The sequence below is a fragment of the Rhincodon typus genome, chromosome 6 (assembly GCF_021869965.1).
Source record: "Rhincodon typus isolate 14 chromosome 6, sRhiTyp1.1, whole genome shotgun sequence".
In the NCBI taxonomy this organism is placed as follows: domain Eukaryota; kingdom Metazoa; phylum Chordata; class Chondrichthyes; order Orectolobiformes; family Rhincodontidae; genus Rhincodon; species Rhincodon typus.
In genome coordinates this window covers 62,473,152-62,492,575 of record NC_063337.1, presented here as the reverse complement: position 1 = coordinate 62,492,575, position 19,424 = coordinate 62,473,152, and the positions used below count along the sequence as shown (strand labels likewise).

The following is a 19,424-nucleotide window of genomic DNA, read 5'->3' as shown; positions in this document are numbered from 1 at the left end:
GTTTCGGGCCTAGACCCTAGGCCCGAAACGTCAGCCTTCCTGCTCCTCTGATGCTGCTTGGCCTGCTGTGTTCATCCATCTCTACACCTTGTTATCTCAGATTCTCCAGCATCTGCAGTTCATAATATCTCTGAAACAATAAAGATCTGGGGATCTGGATTCAAAACCTGCCAGGACAGATGGTAAAGTTTGAATGCAATAAAAATCTGGAATTAAAAGTCTTCTTGACCATGAATCCATTGTTGATTGTCAGGAAAAATCACCAATGCCCCTTTAGGGAAGGAAACTGTCATCCATACCTGAGCTCCAGATCCATAGCCATGTCGGTGACTCTTAACTGCCCTCTGGGAAATTAGGGATGGACAATAAACCCATCATGGCAACACCCTCATCCTGTGAATGAATAAAATAAATAAAAGCTTTGGTGAGTCACAGCACAGGAACTTGTAGATGGTCCAGACTGCTACTCCTATGCATTCATTGAAGGGAGTGAATGTTGAAGGTGGTAGACAGGGTGTCAATTAAGTAGGCTGCTTTGGCCTGGATGGTGTTGAGTGTTGTTGGAGCTGCACCAATCTAGAGTATCCCATTCGACTCTTGACTTGCGCCTTTGGGTGATGAACAAGCTTTGGGGATTCAGGACATGAGTTAGTCACTGAAGTATTCCTGGTCTGTGACCTGTTTTTATTTTATTTTTGACTCATCCAGTTCAGTTTCTGTTACAGCGTAACCCCCAAGATGTTGATATTGGGAAATTCAGTGATGGTAATGCAATTGAACACCAGATAGTTAGATTCTGTCTTATTTGATCTGGTCACTGCCTAGCATCTTTGTAGCATGAATGTTACGTGCCACTGATCAGCTCAAGCCTGGATATTGTCAGGTGTTGCTGTATATGAACATGAACTGCTTCAGTATCTGAGGAAATAAAAACTGAAAGAACTGCGGATGCTGTAAATCAGGAACAAAAACAAAGTTGCTGGAAAAGCTCAGCAGGTCTGGCAGCATCCTTCACAGATGCTGCCAGACCTGCTGAGCTTTTCCAGCAACTTTGTTTTTGTTCAGTATCTAAGGAGTTGTGAATGACACTGAACATTGTGCAATCACCAACAGACATCCTTACTTCTGACCTTATGATGAAGGGTAGGCCATTAACTGACGAAACAGCTGAAGAAGATTGGGTGTATTACACTCCCTGAGGAACTAGCGTTCTGTGGCAAACTGATAGTGTCCCTACCTCTGGATCAAGAGGCTTGGGTTCAAGTCCCATCAGCTCCAAAGGTGCCTGAACATGTTGATTTTAAAACATGTCAACCCTGAGGAACTCGAGCAGTGATGTCTTGGAACTGAGATGACTAACAAACACATCTCTTTTCCTGTGTGTTAGGTATGATCCAACTAATGGAGAATTTTTCTAACTGATTCCAGTTTTGCTAGGGCTTTGTGATACTATACCTAATGCTGGCTTGATGTCAAGGGCAGTCATTCTCAAATCATGTTTTGAGTTGAACTCATTTGTTGAGGTTGTGGTATGCATTAGTAACAATGTCATAGGCAGGAAGACTGATGAGGCGCAGCAAGGAGTGCTCGAGGAGCTAGGCCTTAAATTTGGAAAGCAGAACCTCTAGTGTTGTAATCTTGGGATTACTCCTCATGACATCTGGTAGTGTGGCAAGGAATAGGAAGATAGTACAGCTTAACACATGACTAAAGAACTGGTGCACTGGGAGGTTTCAGATTTTTTGATCACTGGGATCTCTTCCAAGGCAGATGGGACTTGTATAAAAAGGACGAGCTGCATTCTTAACTGGAGGAGCACCAACATCCTGGCAGGGACGTTTGCTAGTACAATGTGGGTAGATTTAAACTAATAAAGGCAGTGGGGTGGGAACCAAAGCAGCAGGTAAGAACATGAGCAGGAGGTAGAGGTTAATAGGAAAAACAGGCAGGGCAAGTCTAAAGACCATGATCATAGAATCCCTACAGTGTGGAAACAGGCCCTTTGGCCCAACAAGTCCACACTGACCCTTGGAGCATCCCACCCAGACCCATCCCCCTACAACCCACCTAATCTACAGACCCCTGAACACTACGGGCAATTTAGCTTAGCCAATCCACCTAACCTGCACATCTTTGAACCATGGGAGGAAACCGGAGTACCCAGAGGAAACCCATGCAGACACGGGGAGAATGTGCAAACTCCACACAGACAGTCGCCTGAGGGTGGAATTGAACCCGGGTCCCTGGCGCTGTGAGTCAGCAGTGCTAACCACTGAGCCACCATGCCGCTTCTTATGAGGGACGAAATCATAAAAGATCAAAATGTGAACTGAAAGTTGGAGTAAATGATAGTGATGAGGCTCAGTGTTACCAGGGAATAGGAGGTGGAGTTGCTTTCTTGGTTAAGGATGACATCGAGGCTGCATTAAGACATAAAATTGGCACTAGGGACCAAAATGTTGAATCAGTCTGAGTGCAAATAAAAAGGAATGGAAGAAACCCTTTGCTAGGAGCAACTTACAGGCCCCCAAACAGTATTCTGAAGTAGGGCATAGTATAAACCAAGAAATAACAAGGGCTTGTGAGAAGGGCACAATGACAATTATGGGTGATTTTAACATACATATTGGCTGGATTAATTAACCTGGCAAGGGTTGGCCCGAGGAAAGGTTCATAGTGTATACGAGAGATTGTTTCTTACAGCAACAATGCTACAGAGCCAACCAGAGAACTGGCTACTTTAGATTTGGTATTGTGTAACGACGAAGAATTGATGAATGATCTTGCAGTTAAGGATCCTCTTGGAAGGAGTGATCACAACATGCTTTAGTTTCAAGTTCACATTAGGAGACTGAAGACAGAGTCATAATTGAGAGTTTTAGCGTTGGGCAAAAGTAATTATACAGGTACACAAACAGGGGGACCCCTCAGACCCATTGTCTCACTGCTAGGTACACCAACCTATAGACTTGCCAAAAAACTACAACAGAAATTGAAATACGTATGGACAATACTATCCATTCCATCCACGCATCCCAAGAATTCCTAAACATCATCAAGGACACCAGGATAGATGAAGATGGGATGATGATATCCTTTGACATAACAGCACTACTAGCATCCATAAACATTGACCTAGCCAAAGAAACAATTGCCATATTGCTAGACAAATCAAGAAGCAGACAACCCAGGACACCAACAACATCAATAAGGACACCACCATGAAACTACTAGATTTGTGCCTCACAACCCAATTCATCTTCAATGACAACATATATGAACAAATCAACAGAATACCAATGGGATCCCTAATATCAGGACTGATTGCAGAAGTAGTAATGCAAAGGTTACAAGGGACAGCATTCCCCACTCTGCAAACCAAATTTTGGGTCCGATACATAGAAGACCTTTGAGATTATTAAACGCACTAAACTGGAAGAAACCCACTAACACATAAACAACATCCTTACTGGGATAAAATTCACGAAAGGAGAACAACAACCGACTACCCTTCCTGGACATAAGGTAGCACGCAAAAACAACAGGGAACTCCAGACTAGCGTATATAGAAAGACCACACATATGGACCAAATACCCAATTACACTAGCAATCACCCCATTGTCCACAAACGGAGCTGCATCAGGACACTATTTAAACCACCCACAACACATTGTAGCAACCCAGAACTACACAAAGCAGAACAGGAACACTTATATGGAGTCTTCAAAAGAAATGGATATCCGAAAAGCACAATCCGCTGTTACCTCCGAGATAGACCACAACAGGAAGACACAACAGGACCAGAATCACTAATCACCCTACTGTACATCAAGGACATTTCAGAGATGATCACAAACCTACTCAGACCCCTAGGTATCAGAGTAGCTCACAAACCAACAACCACCCTATGACAGCTGCTGACGAACGTAAAGGATCCCACACACAAAACCAGCAAACCTGGGGTAATATACAAAATACCATGCAAGGACTGTGAAAAACACTACATAGGCCAAACTGGAAGAAAATTGACTATACGATACATGAACACCAACTAGCCATCAAGAGACACGACCAATTCTCACTTGTCTCACTACACACGGACAATAAGGGACATGAATTCGACTGGGACAACACATTGATAATCACACAAGCCAAACAGAGACACACCAGAGAATTGCTGGAGATCTGGTAGTCGAACCGGAACTCCATTAACAAACACATTGAATTAGACCCTTTGTACAAACCACTGAGAAACAAAACCAGAAGCAATACCAGTCACCCCAGCAAACCGAGGCATATAAATAACAAGTGGGACAGAACACTGACGCTTCACCAGAGGCACACTGACGATGTTACCTAGCAGGGTGTTGAAATGTTTGCAACCAAACCACCAGCTTGGTGAGCAAATCTACAACCTCAGCAAGTATACAGGCCTGAGGAAGGAGTTAGCCCAGGTGGACTGCATAAAAATACTAAAGGGCAGGGCAGTTGAAGATCAGTGGCAAATGCTTAGGGAAATACTAAATACCTCTCAATTAAAGTATGATCTTCAGAGGAGGGGAATTGTAAACAGGTGAAAAATCATCCATGGCTTAACAAGAAAGTCAAAGATAACATGAAGGCAAAAACTAGGGCATATCTTACTGCAAAAGTTAGTGACAGTCTTGAGAATTGGGAGAATTTTAAATGTCAGCAAAAGGTTACTAAAAACAAAATCAGAAGAACTAAGATGAACTACATAAGGAAATTAGCAGAAAACATAAGTACTGACACCAAAAGCTTTTATAAGTATAGTAAAAAGAATAGTCAAAGAAAATGTTGGCCCTTTGAGGACTAAAATGGTGAGGTAATAAATAACAGGAAACTCAGAAATGGCAGACACACTAAACCAATATTTTATCTCTGTTTTCACTGTGGAAAATAACAATCTATTCCCAAAAACTGCAGCTAACAGAGGGATTTGATGAAATTACTATAACTAGGGAGAAGGTATGAAAAAAAAAACCTGATGCGATTAAATACAGATAAATCCCTGGGGCCTCATAGCCTGCACCTAGGGTATTACGCCAGAATTCCCTGCATTCTGGAAGGGTACCAGTGAATTGAAGATGCTAATGTGATACCCTTATGGACTCTGGCAAAAATCGGGAAACCAGTTGTTAATTTGACCGCTCTGTTGGGGAAGTTGCCAAAGTCAAATCATAAAGGAGGCGGTAACTGAACACTTGGAAAACAAAGCTCAATTCACCAGTGCCAGCATGGTTCCATGAAGGGCATGTCTTTCTTGACAAATTTGCTGCAGTTCTTTAAGAATGTAACCAGCAAGGTGGACAATGGGGATATGATGGATGTGATATATCTAGACTTCCAGAAGGCATTTGACAAGGTGCTGCATTTAAAAGACTGATCCAGAAGGTTAGATCCCAGGGGTGAAGGGTAGAGTATTGGATTGGATAAAGGATTAGCTGACTGACAGAAAGCAGAGGGTTGGGTTAGAAGTGTCCTTCCCTGGACAGCAAACTGTAACTAGTGGGGTGCAGCAAGGTTCAGTTCTTAGACCTCAACTTTTTATAATCTACATAACTGATATTCAAGCTGGGACAGAGTGCAATATAACAAAATTTGTGCATTATACTGAAATAGGTGCGAAGGCAGGCTGTGATGAGAAGATGAAGAGGAGAAAGATAGATATTGATAAGCTAGGAGAATGGGCTAGAATCTAGCAGATGGAGTTTAATGTGGATAAATGTGCTGTTGTCCATTTTGGCCAGAAAAATAAAATTGTATTTAAATAGTAAGCAGATTCAAAGTGTGTCAGTGCAGAGGGATTTGGATGTCCTTCTGCATGAATTGCAAAAATTGGCTAAGTATGTGCAGCATATAATAAGAAAGGCAATTGGAATCATGGTATTTATTGCAAATGGACTGGATTATAAAAGTGAAGAAGTGTTGCTGCAATTATATAAGGCATTGGTGAGACCACACTTGGAGTATTGTGTGGAGTCCTTATTTAAGGAAGAATGTGGTGTCACTGGATGCAATTCAGAGGAGGTTTATCGATTGATTCCAGAGATGGAATCTCTGTAGTCCTGGGTGTAGCTTCATTGAACTAACACTTCACTTTTAGATCAGCTTGATGCTGTCTTGGTATGCTCATCTACACTTCTCATTGACCATGGTTCAATCTCTCGCCTTGATGGTCATGGTGGAGTGACGAATATGCCAGATTATGGAGATTACAGATTGTGCTGGAATTAAATACTTTTGCTGTTGATGAACAACTGCTCCTTGTGGATGTCCACTTTTAACTTGCTAGGTCTGTTCTCAAGCTATCACAAGCTTTCGGAGCACTGCTCTTTTGTCAGGTAAAGTGACAAAAGCTTGTGATTTCAAATAAACCTGTTGGACTATAATCTGCTGTCATGTGACTTCTGACCTTATCCACCCCAGTCCAACACTGGCACCTCTACATCATAAGTGGTTTCCAACATGTAGACGAACTGAATCAGCAGTTGCATTGAAGGTGGGAAGGAGCATGCAACAGGTGTTATTAAGCAGGAAGCCATAACACCAAGTTTGAGCCCTTCTATGGCTACTCCCTTTTGAACATATTAGATGTAATGGCACAGGCATGTAAGGCAGTCTTGCAATTAGACTGGACACACCCAGTGATGGTTTAGAGGAGTGTTCGGTGAATAATGTGGACTGAAGCAATTAGCTAAGTATCAATTTTTGTCAAGTTTCATGGAGAGTTTCTCTCTGTGAGGCCTAGTAGTTTTTCTCATGCTTTGATCCCAAACTCATCTTATTAACCATGCAACATGCCCCTACAGTGTCCTACTTCCATTCTCCGCAGTTGAAAGTATTCAAGTATGCAGGACCTCCTAGGATTCCTGGAGCTGGCACTATATTTAGAATGCTGTTGTGCACCTAGTCAAGCACCAGCAGTCTGGCACTACCCTGGACATGGTGGGACATAGGATAGCTGCTTCCTTCCTTCAGGTCTGGCAGGAAAGGTCATAACACCAGACCCTGCCAGCCAGCAGAGTAGGAAGAAGGTCAAATAACCTCTATTGCTCCATTAGGGTCCGCAGCGCCATCTTGTCTCTGCTACCACACCCACTTTCTACCAAAGTTCATGCTCTAACACTATTACAAACATTTTCCCACACGCACTGTCATCCAACCAACTCCCCCATCCTACTAACCCTGCATGGCCTGTGTGCTGCATACTCATTTACACAGGGCACATCATCAGCTTCTGCCACTTGCACCAGTACAACAGTTGTGACAGCCACCTTTATCTCACTCAATCCCCACCTTTGCTCATTCCAGAAGAAAGCGACCCTTAATAGCATCAAAACAGCCAGGATAGGCAATAGGGCGCCTGATATTCACCTCATCACACCCCATGAGAGGATCTTGGCCTTCATTGGTGTGGACCGGGACTGGTCCTGTGGAGAGGCCAAAGCACCCATATACCATAGAAGCCAATCAAGAAGCATCATCTGTTGCAGCGCCACTTTCCCATTATCATCATTGGAAAATGTATTCTTAACATGCCAGAATTTTTACTCCTAGCCCACACTGCATTGTCTCATCTTCTGCAGGCATGCACAGCATTAGCATAGCCTCTGCAGCCAAGTGGGCAGACCCTCAAGACATACCCTCCTCCACCTCTGAGAAAGACAGCCAGGCTGCCTCCTGCACTACTTATTATCACAGATGCCGACATCTTGGTCGGAATGTTAGAGTTGGCAGCACAGGCATGCGAGAACATCACCACCATATCTCCACAGCTCCGCATGCCCCAAGTTACTGTAACCACAAAAAAAATCAATTGTTATTAAAAGCCACCTCTTTTACTCATGATCTTTAGAAACGGAAATCTCTGTCCTTATCCACACTGACGTAATGAATTCCAGACCCAGACCAATGTGGTTGACTCTTAACTGCCTTTTGAAATGGCTGAGAAAGTCACTCAGATTGAGGGCAACAAATGGTGATTAGAGACAAAAAAACTGCAGATACTGGAATCCAAGGTAGACAAACAGGAGGCTAGAAGAACACAGCAAGCCAGGCAGCATCTGGAGGAAAGGAGCAGTCGACGTTTTAGGTATTATCCCTTTTCAGCACTGGGGGTAGGGGGAGCTGTAAGTAAAGGGGGATGGGGTGGAAGCAGAATGGTGGTGATAGATGAACAATGGTAGTAGGTATGACCTGGTTGGCTGATGGGAGGGATGAATCCGGTTGGTGGCTGGAAGGGATGGTCGGAAAGTGGAATGGAAGGGAGGAGGTGGGTCTGGAAAGAGAGCTGTGGGATGGGTGGGAAGGTTATTTGAAATTGGAGAAGTCAATAGAACATAGAACAGTACAGCACAGTACAGGCCCTTCGGCCCACGATGTTGTGCCGAACTTGTACCCTAAATCTAAGGTCTATCTAACCTCCACCGCTACCTTATACTATCATCCATGTGCCTATCTAATAGCCGCTTAAATGCCCCTAATGAGGCCAACTCCACTACCCTCTCCGGCAATGCATTCCACGCCCCTACCAATCTCTGAGTAAAGAACCTACCTCTGACGTCTCCCCAATATCTATCTCCTTTCACTTTAAAACTATGTCCCCTCGTAAAAGCTACCTCCACCCTAGGAAAAAGTCTCTGGCTGTCTACTCTATCTATACCTCTGATCATTTTGTACACCTCTATCAAGTCACCTCTCATCCTTCGTCGTTCTAAAGAGAAAAGCCCTAGCTCTCTCAACATTTCCTCGTAAGACCTTCCCTCCATTCCATGCAACATCCTGGTAAATCTCTTCTGCACCTTTTCTAACACTTCCACATCTTTCCTGTAATGAGGTGACCAGAACTGGACACAATACTCCAGATGTGGCCGAACCAGGCTTTTGTATAGCTGAAGCATAACTTCTCGGCTCTTGAACTCAATCCCTCTATTAATGAAAGCTAACACACCATACGCCTTCTTAACAACTCTATCCACCTGGGTGGAGCTTTCAGGGAACTGTGGACATGAACCCCAAGATCCCTCTGCTCCTCCACACTGCCAAGAATCTTTCCGTTAACCCTGTCTTCTGCTTTCAAGTTTGTCCTTCCAAAATGAATCACCTCACACTCTTCAGGGTTAAACTCCATCTGCCACTTCTCAGCACAGCTCTGCATTCTATCAATGTCCCTTTGTAACCTAGAACAGCCCTCAGCACTGTCCACAACGCGACCCACCTTCGTATCGTCCGCGAACTTCCTAATCCACCCTTCCACTCTTTCATCCAAATCATTTACAAAAGTCACAAATAGAAGAGAACCCAGAACAGATCCCTGTGGTACACCACTTGTAACTGAGCACCATGTTGAATATTTTCCGTCCACTACCACCCTTTGTCTTCTAAGGGTCAGCTAATTCTGAATCCAATCTGCCACATTTCCCCCTGTCCCATGCCTCCTTACCTTCTGCATGAGCCTACCATGGGGAACCTTATCCAACACCTTACTTAAATCCATATATACCACATCCACTGCTCCACCTTCATCCACGTGTTTGGTCACCTCTTCAAAGAATTCAATAAGGTTTGTGAGGCATGATCTACCCCTCAAAATCCATGCTGACTATCACGAATCAAACTGTGCCTTTCCAAGTGATCATAAATCCTGTCTCTCGGAGCCCTTTCCAATAACTTGCCCACCACTGACGTAAGACTAACTGGCCTGTAATTTCCGGGGTTATCCCTGTTCCCTTTTTTGAACAAGGGAATGACGTTTGCCTCTTTCCAATCTTCCAGCACTATACCCGTGGACAGTGAGGACGAAAAGATCATCGCCAAAGGCCCTGCGATCTCGTCCCTCATTTCCCATAGAATCCTTGGATAAATCCCATCAGGCCTGGGGGACTTATCTATCTTCAACTTCCTCAGAATTCCTAGCACATCTTCTTTACTAACATCAACCTCCTCTAGCCTACCTGCCTGTTTCAGCACGTCCTCCTCTACAACTAGGTCCCTCTCAGTTGTGAATACTGAAGAAAAGTATTCATTGAGGACCTCTCCTATCTCTTTAGGCTCTGTGCACAAATTCCCTTTACAATCCTTGATCGGCCCTACCCTTTCTCTGGTCATTCTCTTGCTCTGCACATACGTGTAAAAAGCCTTGGAGTTTTCCTTGATTCTATCTGCCAAGGTTTTCTCATGCCCCCTTATTGCTCCCCTAAGCCCTTTCTTCAGCTCCTTCCTGGCTAACTTGTATTCCTGTAGAGCCTTTTCCGTTCCTCTTTTCCTAAACCTTACATAAGCCTCCTTCTTCCTCTTAACCAGTCGTTCGACCTCTCTCGAGAACCATGGCTCCCTCACTCAACCGCATCTTCTCTGCCTGCTAGGGACAAACATATTGAGTACATGTAGTGTGCATTCCTTAAACATTTCTGTGGTGGTCTTCCCTGACAGCATCTGTTCCCAATTTATGTGTTGAGTCCTCTGCGCTGTAGGGTGCCTAGGCGGAAGTTTCCTCAAATTTGGAGTTCCGAGTCGCTGCGAAGAGGCGGCTGAGGATGGACATGTCGGAGGGGGAATGGACAGTGACCGGGAGGTTAGGTCGGCCATCACAGGCCCTGAGAAGATGCTCAGTGAATCCGTCACCAAGTCAACGTTTGGTGTCACCAGTATAGAGACGACCACATTGGGAAGCACCGGTTGCAATAGACTGGGTTGGAGGAGATGGAGGTGAAGCTCTGTCTCACTTGGAAGGACTGTTTAGGGCCCTGAATGGAGGTAAGGGAGGTGGTGTTTGGTGGGGTGTTGTATCTTTTACAATTATAGGGGAAGGTACTGGAGGTGTTGGAATGGTTGGTGGGTAGTGTGGCGTGAACTAAGGAGTGGCGAAGGGAATGGTCCTTATAGAAGGCAGAGAGGGGTGTGGAGTGGAAGATGCTGCGGGTGGTGGAGTCTAATTTGAGGTGGTGGAAATCTTTGAGGAATGTGTGTTGGATGTGGAGGCTGGTGGGGTGGAAAGTGAGGAAAAGGGGGACCCTATCTTTATGATGTTTGGGGGTGGGTGGGTTAAGAGCTGTGGAGCAGGGAATGGAGAAGGCATGGTGGAGGGCTGTTTGGATGACAGAGGGAGGAAAAACAGCGTTATTTGAAAAAGGTGGACATCCGGGATGCTTGGGAGTGGAACGTTTCCTTGTCAGAGCAGATGTGACAGAGATGGAGGATTTGGGAAAATGGGATGGAGTTTTTGCAGGATACAGGGTGGAAGGTGGTGTAGTCTAGGTAGCTATGGAGTCTGTGGGTTTATAGTAAATGTTGGTCTGTAAACTGTTGAGTAAATGTAACCCTACCAATGATACCCACATTCCATAAAAGAATAAACAAATTATACTACTCTAAATGTGTTGTACGTAACAATATTTTAATCTTCTTTAAGTAAAGATATTTACTTAGATTATTTCTAAAAATAATGATATGTTCTGCTCTCAGTAATTCTCCATTTCTTCCTTCTTAGGTGAGACTGCCAATTCACTATGCTGTAGTCCATTCCTGCCACCCGATTTGCACCAGTCTATCTTGACTGTGCCAACCTGAAAGGCCAGATCAGCCTGGTAAGCACTTCCATATTATTTTGCTGCCTTCCTGCGTCATTTTTACAGAACCCAGGGATCTATGTATCCTGATTTGAGAACTATAATACTATGTTAATACATTTATTTATATTCATTATACAAATAAAATGAGATAGAAAATATATTGTTCAACAGAGGTTTTCATGTGAACTGGAATTTGCAGTAAAGGTTGGGGCAGGAGATTGAAGATGGGGGGAGCAATGGTCCTATGTTCTGATGTAAATTACGTGCTTATGAGGCACTGACCCATCAAAGTTGAATACATTCTGTATGCCAGGAGATATCTTGCAATCTCACTACCGGATAGAAGCTACCAATAACCCATTAATGTTTAAGTACGTTTGTGAAGATTGTTTTCTTCTTCACAGGTCTGGGCTGTCATCCAACTATTTTCCCTCAGGCAGACTCAATTTAACCATTTGGTAGATCACTGCACCTTACCCAGTACACCTGCTGACTGAAAGGAGTATTTTAGACGTATAATGCATTATCATTTATTTAGGAGTGAAATAAAATGAGGATATGTTTTACACAAAGAATAATGGAAATCTGGAATCCTCTCCCTCTAATTGGTGGATCAATTAAAGCTTTCATGATTACAGCACAGATTTTTATTCAAAGTTATCAAAGAATATGGATCAAAGACAGGTAAATGGAATGAAAGTACAATACCGTAATAATGTAGCTGAATAGCAGAGCAGGCTAGTGGGGCTGAATAACACACATCTGCTCTAACATAACATCTGGAACAAGAATTGTGTTAAAATTGCTCATGAATAAATTTGATATCCCTGTAAGCTTGCATCCCACAATCAGAGTCTATTGCCTTAGATTGATTACCAATAAGTTAAGGGGCTTGTCTTTATGGAGTTTGATGTATTGTTACAAGTAGAGATCACTTATTTCTCTTATGGTATAAAGACAAATTCAAAGCTAAAATGAAAATAATGCTAGCAGAGTTTCAAGTGACTTAAAATAATTTTCATTTGCTACATTTTCCAAAATTCCACAGTAAATATTTGTGGCATTCCACAGTAACAACTCCTACTTTCAATAAAACACAAAACAAGAAACTGCACATCTGAAATTTAAAACAAATAGAAACTCTTGTATTACACAAGTTCATTTGTACACGACACTTTGAAAGCTGAAAACCAGATTCATCCTCTGCAGGTGCTGACTGACCTGCTTTGCTAATTCAGTACTTTCTTCCTTTTAGGCTTACGTGTGAGACACAGTCAATTGCTGAGTGTATCCTAGTTCACTAGTTTCTTTGAAAACCATTTATTTAGTTTTTGACTCTTTATAACTAGTGCAATTACAAATCCTAAACACAGACACATCAGGGAGTTATTATTTTTTCTGGCTATATTCCATGGGGAAATTCCACTCTAGTTGAACAATAGCTGGGATTTTCCAGCTCTATGCTCACCAGTTGCTGCTCACCAGTTGCAGCTCACCAGTTGCAACTGTCCTCCTAATCACTGAAATGGATAAAACTAAGCTGGCAATTGCAACAGTGGAAAGCTCTGACCAATATGTGTTTCTAAAACCCCCAAAGATCCAACAGCTTTGAGTGATAAAAAGAACTGAATAACATGAGAAAGATATTTTATATTCCATAACTGGACAATCATTTTAATAAGCTTAACTTTACAGCATTTTCCCCTCAAATACACAGCATCTGTATTTAATTAATCTAAAATAATTAGGTTTCTATAGTTGCGTCAATACAATCCATCTGTTGTATTCTTACCCAGGGCAGATCTCAACTCAAGTATCACATGAGATTCCTAAGCCACTTACTAGGAATAGCTGGGTTGGCTTCCCATCACCGTTGTCAAGAGTCTTATCATCACAGAATCTTCTTCGAGAATGCAACCAAGACTATGCTACACTATCTACTCTTTGTAATTTAGTGTGGGGGGAATCCAGATGTGAGCACCTTGTTGAATAAATACTGTGATGACCATATTATAGTCTCAGCTCATCTAGGCTATCTAAAATGAAGCTTCAGTGCTACACTTCTGCCTCAGAGGTAAAAATTCTACCATTAACCCAAAGGCTCTATAATGAATACAGTATCCACAATCAGATCTCCAAATAAGAGATAATAAAAATGACGTTATTCCAATCTTAGTATAAATACTTCTTTAAAAATTAGACATCAACTCTATTGAGTTAAGCTCAGCATTATCTGATTAATTTTAACCAGATTTGTCAATCTGCACTCTATTTTGAGCTGACTCAACAGCCTTGCTAAAATACTGATATTTACTTAGAAGAATGTGAGAAATGCACATTAAAAGGCAAAGTATACATTTAAAGAATGAAGACTTTCCCAGGTAACAAACAATTAAGACTAAAGAGACACAACTTGAGCAATCTATAGTTCACTGTTCCGACAACAAATATATAGGTTGCTGATACTCTTATAGATTAATATTTGTCTTTAGGAGCTGATGCACATTGTTAATTCCATGTTTTAACAGTTTGAACTGTAAATTTGAGATTCCAGAAGTCTTTGTCGTAGAGCCATGGACTCATTTCTTTCTTCGTCAGTGGATCTGATCCCATCTTCTACAGAAGCAGATTTAGTAATTACTGTGAAAATAATTGTATAAAGATCACATTTGCTCACCTTAATAATGAACAAAAATCAGATGATTTTTTTTGATAAGGTTTTTAGCTTCAAGTGACCTTTGGATCTAACTCTGTTTTCTGCACTCCAGAATATTTTAATTTGAACAGGTACCTAGGTTGATTTATAATATCAGCAGAGGACCCTCTTCTGTTTAGCATCAGAGGAGCTGGAAGGTTGATGTTTCGGGTCGGGACTCTTCCTAAGAAGGGTCCCGACCCGAAACGTCAACTTTCCTGCTCCTTTGATGCTGCCTGGCCTGCTGTGTTCCTCCAGCTCTACAGTGTTATCTCTGACTCCAGCATCTGCAGTTCTTACTATCCCTTTTCTGTTTAGTTCATTTTTTGCTTTTAACAGTTGTGGGAACTCTTTTAGAAATCATCTCAGAAACACAGAATTGATACGTCACAAAATGAGACCATTTCATTGATTTGCCCAGCTTTCTGAACTCCCAGTTCTCTTAGTGCCATTCTCTAGCCTTCTCTGTGTAACCCTGCACATTCTTCCTCTTATTTTTATATATCCAGAAGTGTTCTTACACACACCTGAATGGTTTTTTACCCCATCACCAAATCACCCATGGTATTTCTTCTTTCCCCATCAATTAACCACCACCAGTAAATCACCCATGTTACCAATGAATAATATACATGGAAAGCCCATTAAGGGCAATACAAACCATCAAAGGTGAGGGACGGGTAGGGAGAGCAGTAGGGGTTAAATCAAAATGGAATTGGAAGGGCTCATTCTTTCTCCAGATTACAGTGTAATTCCATTCAAATGTCTCAACCGAACCTGCCTCTACCATACCCAGAAACAATGTATTCCAGAGCCTTAACAACTCGCTACAAGAAAAAGATTTTTCTCTAATACTTTTGCTGCTTTTACCAATTATTTAAATCTGTGTCCTCTCATTCTCGACCATTACATGTGTGGGAACTGTTTCTATCTATTCTGTCTGGACACCTTCACAATTTTAAAAACCTCCATCAAATCTCCTCTTATTTTCTTTAAGAAAAACAGTCCTAATTTATCTTTATAACTGAAATTACTCACTCCTGGGTCAATTTTCATGAAGCTTTTCTGCAACCTTAATAAAGGTTAGAAATATGAGAGATGATCCAGCACAGTTAAAGACTGGTTAAACTTAAAGTTGATCAATAACATTGACTGGATGGGGTGCATCAGAAGACATGGGGTGCTGAGTAAAGGTGGAATCTTCAGAGGCTATGGTCAGAATTTTCCAATTCCCCATAGATTCTAGAGGACTGGCAAATTTCAAAAGATATACACTTGTTCAGGAAAGAGTTTAAGGCTAAATGCAGAAATTATAGTTTAACCTTGTTGGTGGTAGATTTTAGAGATGCTTAACTGAGACAATATTTACAGGTGCTTGAACAGGTGCAGATTAGTTAGGAATTGATTTATTAAAAGCATATTGTATTCAGTCAACTTGATTGAGGTTTTTTGATGAGATAACTGGGAGGGCTGACGGGGATAACACAGTTTCTTTGGTGCATATGGATTTCCAAAAGGTATTTGATAAAAGACCATAAATTAGACTTGCCAGTAAAGTTAAAATTCATGGAATAAAAAGGATAGTGGCAGCTTGGATAGGACATTGGCTGAGTGGGAGGAAACAGGATAGTAGTGATTGATAGCTGGGGCTTTCCTTAAGTGTTATCAACCTGGTGAAGCATAGCCAGCTCCCTATGGACTTTTGTTCAGGAACTCTGTGGTACCAAGGAGCCACCTGGTGACAACGACCATTTCTGCAGAAAAGCCCACCCCAGGATTCACAGCTTGTCCTCCCAACCTCACCAACATCACCTATTCTGCAGGGACTTGCCTAACTAGCACCAGTACCTCCAGACCCCACTATGTGACTAGGAGAGTTTGCTCCAAATGGCATCCTTGACTTTGAGGCATATTCCCATCAGTGCTCACTGTCCCCGATGGCACTGCCGAGCACAATAGCTCTCTGACTGGCCAGAAGCTCTTGGGAACATGATCCTGTCTTTCAAAGGAATAAGAGAACTGGAGGCAACTAATTAATTGCCAAATGACTGAAAGGCTCAGCCTGAGGCACGTCAACAGTCCAGGGAGGGTTATCCTGGTTTTCAGTCCTCGGCCACATCAAAAAAAATTCAACTAGTAAGGCAGTCTGTCCCAATTACATTAATAAAACATATCTATCTGGGGATCTATAGGGATCTCTATGAACAGATGCTAGTTCCACAGAGACAGCAAGACTCTCAGAACTTTATAAAAACCAAAAGAACTGCGGATGCTGTGAATCAGGAGCAAAAACAAAGTTGCCGGAAAAGCTCAGCAGGTCTGGCAGCATCTGTGAAGGAGAAAACAGAGTTAACGTTACAGGTCCGGTGACCCTTCCTCAGAACCCTTCCTCTGTTCTGAGGAAGGGTCACTGGACCCAAAACGTTGACTCTGTTTTCTCCTTTGCTCTCAGAACTCTATACACATTACTGTAATTAAGAATTAAGTACAAGTTCTCTATCTCATGGATTGATTTTAACTCTGATAGCAAATCAGTAGTAAATTCTTTAACAGTTTACAAGATGTGCTGGATGTACACTGATACTGAAAACAGGGGTGGATGCAAAAAACATAAAAGGAGAAAATACCTACATTTGAGAGGTGAGATTGGAAGTTAGGGTGGAAGTAAAGATTGTATTAATTTGAATACTCAACTGTAAGGTAATTTGAATGCATAATTGAAGATCATGTGGTAGATTTTTAACTTGTTTCCCAGGCACAACACAGGAGTTATCAAATCCGTTTTACAAAAACCGTGCTTGATCTTTATTCGTACTAACAGCCATCAGCAAATCGACAGTTAGGAACAAAGATTTATGCTTTGGGTCAGTGGTTTGCACTTCTGTGAAGAGGGCAACTTCTTACATGTTTAGCTTTATTGAAATGTCCTCTGTAGGTTCTGGGGTCACAAGTTCTTCCATTCAGCTAACTGACACAATATACTGAGAGAAAGTAACATGTTGTTTTAGAATTGCCAACAAGTATGAAACTTAAGGGTCATGCAGCAAACTTGGTTCTTAAGAGTTTGTAGGTCTTAATTAATACTTTCCATGCAGTGCTACTGTAGCACGTTTAAACTAGCAACTACAGTGTCACCTATAGGAACAAATACCATTGCAAGTACATATGGTTCAGTATTACAATGATTCTTTTTCTGTAGAACCTGTCAATTTTTAGATGTATTGTAAAATTAAATGCAACTTTACTTAGCAAATTTAATATAGAATAGATATCACTAAATATCTTGTTTCAGTATTCTTCATCAATATAGCTCGCCCAAATATTTTCATTCAACTTGTCTGTTTTATTTGTAAATAAATTCCATATTCCAGCCTTTGTTTTTGCCAATTCATTCATTTTAGAACAGAAGTGACTGGTTTATAAGGAATAAACTCTAGGATAAATGTAGATCTTTTGAAATAATGATCCACCGTATTTGCTTGGGTGTTAGCACAGAAACGAAAGCACATCTAGGGCAGAATTCAATGCCCCTTTTGGAAGCAGGATGGGAGGCAGGGGCTCCCTTTGAATGGGAGGATGATGCAGGATGGTTCCTTGTGGTCTATTCCTGATTGATGCAGGTGGAAAAGGGAAGCCTTTATATATTAAGCCAGAGATGCAGATAAGACGCTCACTACATAGGAAACCACCCAACTTTGCCTGCAGCCTACTGGAGGGTCACTCATTGCAATAATTCATAGATGCGGTATACTAGTAGTTATTCCCCTGACCTGGCTTCTCAGCACTACCACCTCAGTCACCCTACCCATCACGAGTGATCCCCTCCTTGTAGTTCTCACCCCAGCCTACACACACTTTCTCTAGGGCTCCCACTAGCAATTCCCAAAGTATATCGAGCATTATTCTCACAGTGGTCCCTGCTCCTCCTGGTGCTGCCAGTAGTGAAGAACTGGTTTCTTTTAATTGGCTAGCACCTCTTTGCAACAGGATTTCTGCTTTACGAGACTCGGGATTATCCTAGTAGAGGATAAATGTTTGATTATTGCATTTAGACTCGGAGAAGTAACACAGGATTCCAGCCAGTTGTCTTAACTGTGGGCAGAACATCCATTACCCACATTAGATAAACAGCATATGCAGTATTTTGCTTTTTAATTTCATCAATGTGTGCTGTTGGCATTCTGTCTTAAGATCACTGGAATTCATGAGCCTGGGCCTTTTACAAGCCCAAATTCCAAGACAGGTTAGGAAACCATCGATTCCACAGGATTGCTTAAACATTGGCCCTACCTGAATAGCTCTGACCTGATCAAAGATTCCTGTCAACCTTTGAGATTAGGGTAGGGAAGAGTGCCTCGTACTTTCTGCAGGATTACCTCAGATACTCAGTAAGTTGACAAACAGGAAAATGAGGGAAGAAACTAGAAATATCCACCTTCCTTCATTGCTCCTTATATGTGGTATGGCCCATGTCTCCATGTTTCAATACAAACCAAGCAGTAACCACTTTCACTCAGGAAATCTTATGTCAAAGTTAAAGAGATAGAGACCAATTGATCTGGATGGTCACTTCTTTTGAGAGATAGTAGGAACTGCCAATGCTGGAGAATCTGAGATAACAAGGTGTAGAGCTGGATGAATACAGCAGGCCAGGCAGCATCAGGAGGAGCAGGAAAGCTGACGTTTCGGGTCTGGACCCTTCTTCACTTCTTTTCATGGCTTTTGCACTTGAGAACAGATTATCATCTGGGAACAAAGCTCAGGAAAATTCCTTTTAACTGCCTTAAAATTTAAGATACTTGAAAATAATCCTGAGGAAACACAACGGAAAAGGTCCCTGTAGCAAACGGTAATGTAAATTCTTCTTTTTCCTTGCTATTTCAAAAGGAATTTTAAGACTATTCAGTTCTGGTCCATTGAAATAGTTTTCTGTTCAGAAGAATGGCCATCAAAACAAGCCAGACCATTGAAATCATTAAGGCATTTGTTGCTACACTCAGTTCGAGAAGGATATTGTGTATAAATTATGATCTGCATTTTTCTAGTGTAAAAACATGTGTTCTAGTATAAGAGAAACCAGGACTTTTGATCCCTACATTCATTGTAAAAAGAAAGATGTCTGTTTTGAAGTTTA

The 19,424-nt window shown here is 41.9% G+C and overlaps 1 protein-coding gene across 1 annotated transcript in view; it reads right to left on the bottom strand.

Moving 5' to 3' along the window:
- Positions 1 to 19,424, bottom strand: part of LOC109917838 (ferroxidase HEPHL1-like) — a 266,721-nt gene that overhangs the window by 37,255 nt on the left and 210,042 nt on the right. The window lies entirely within an intron of this gene.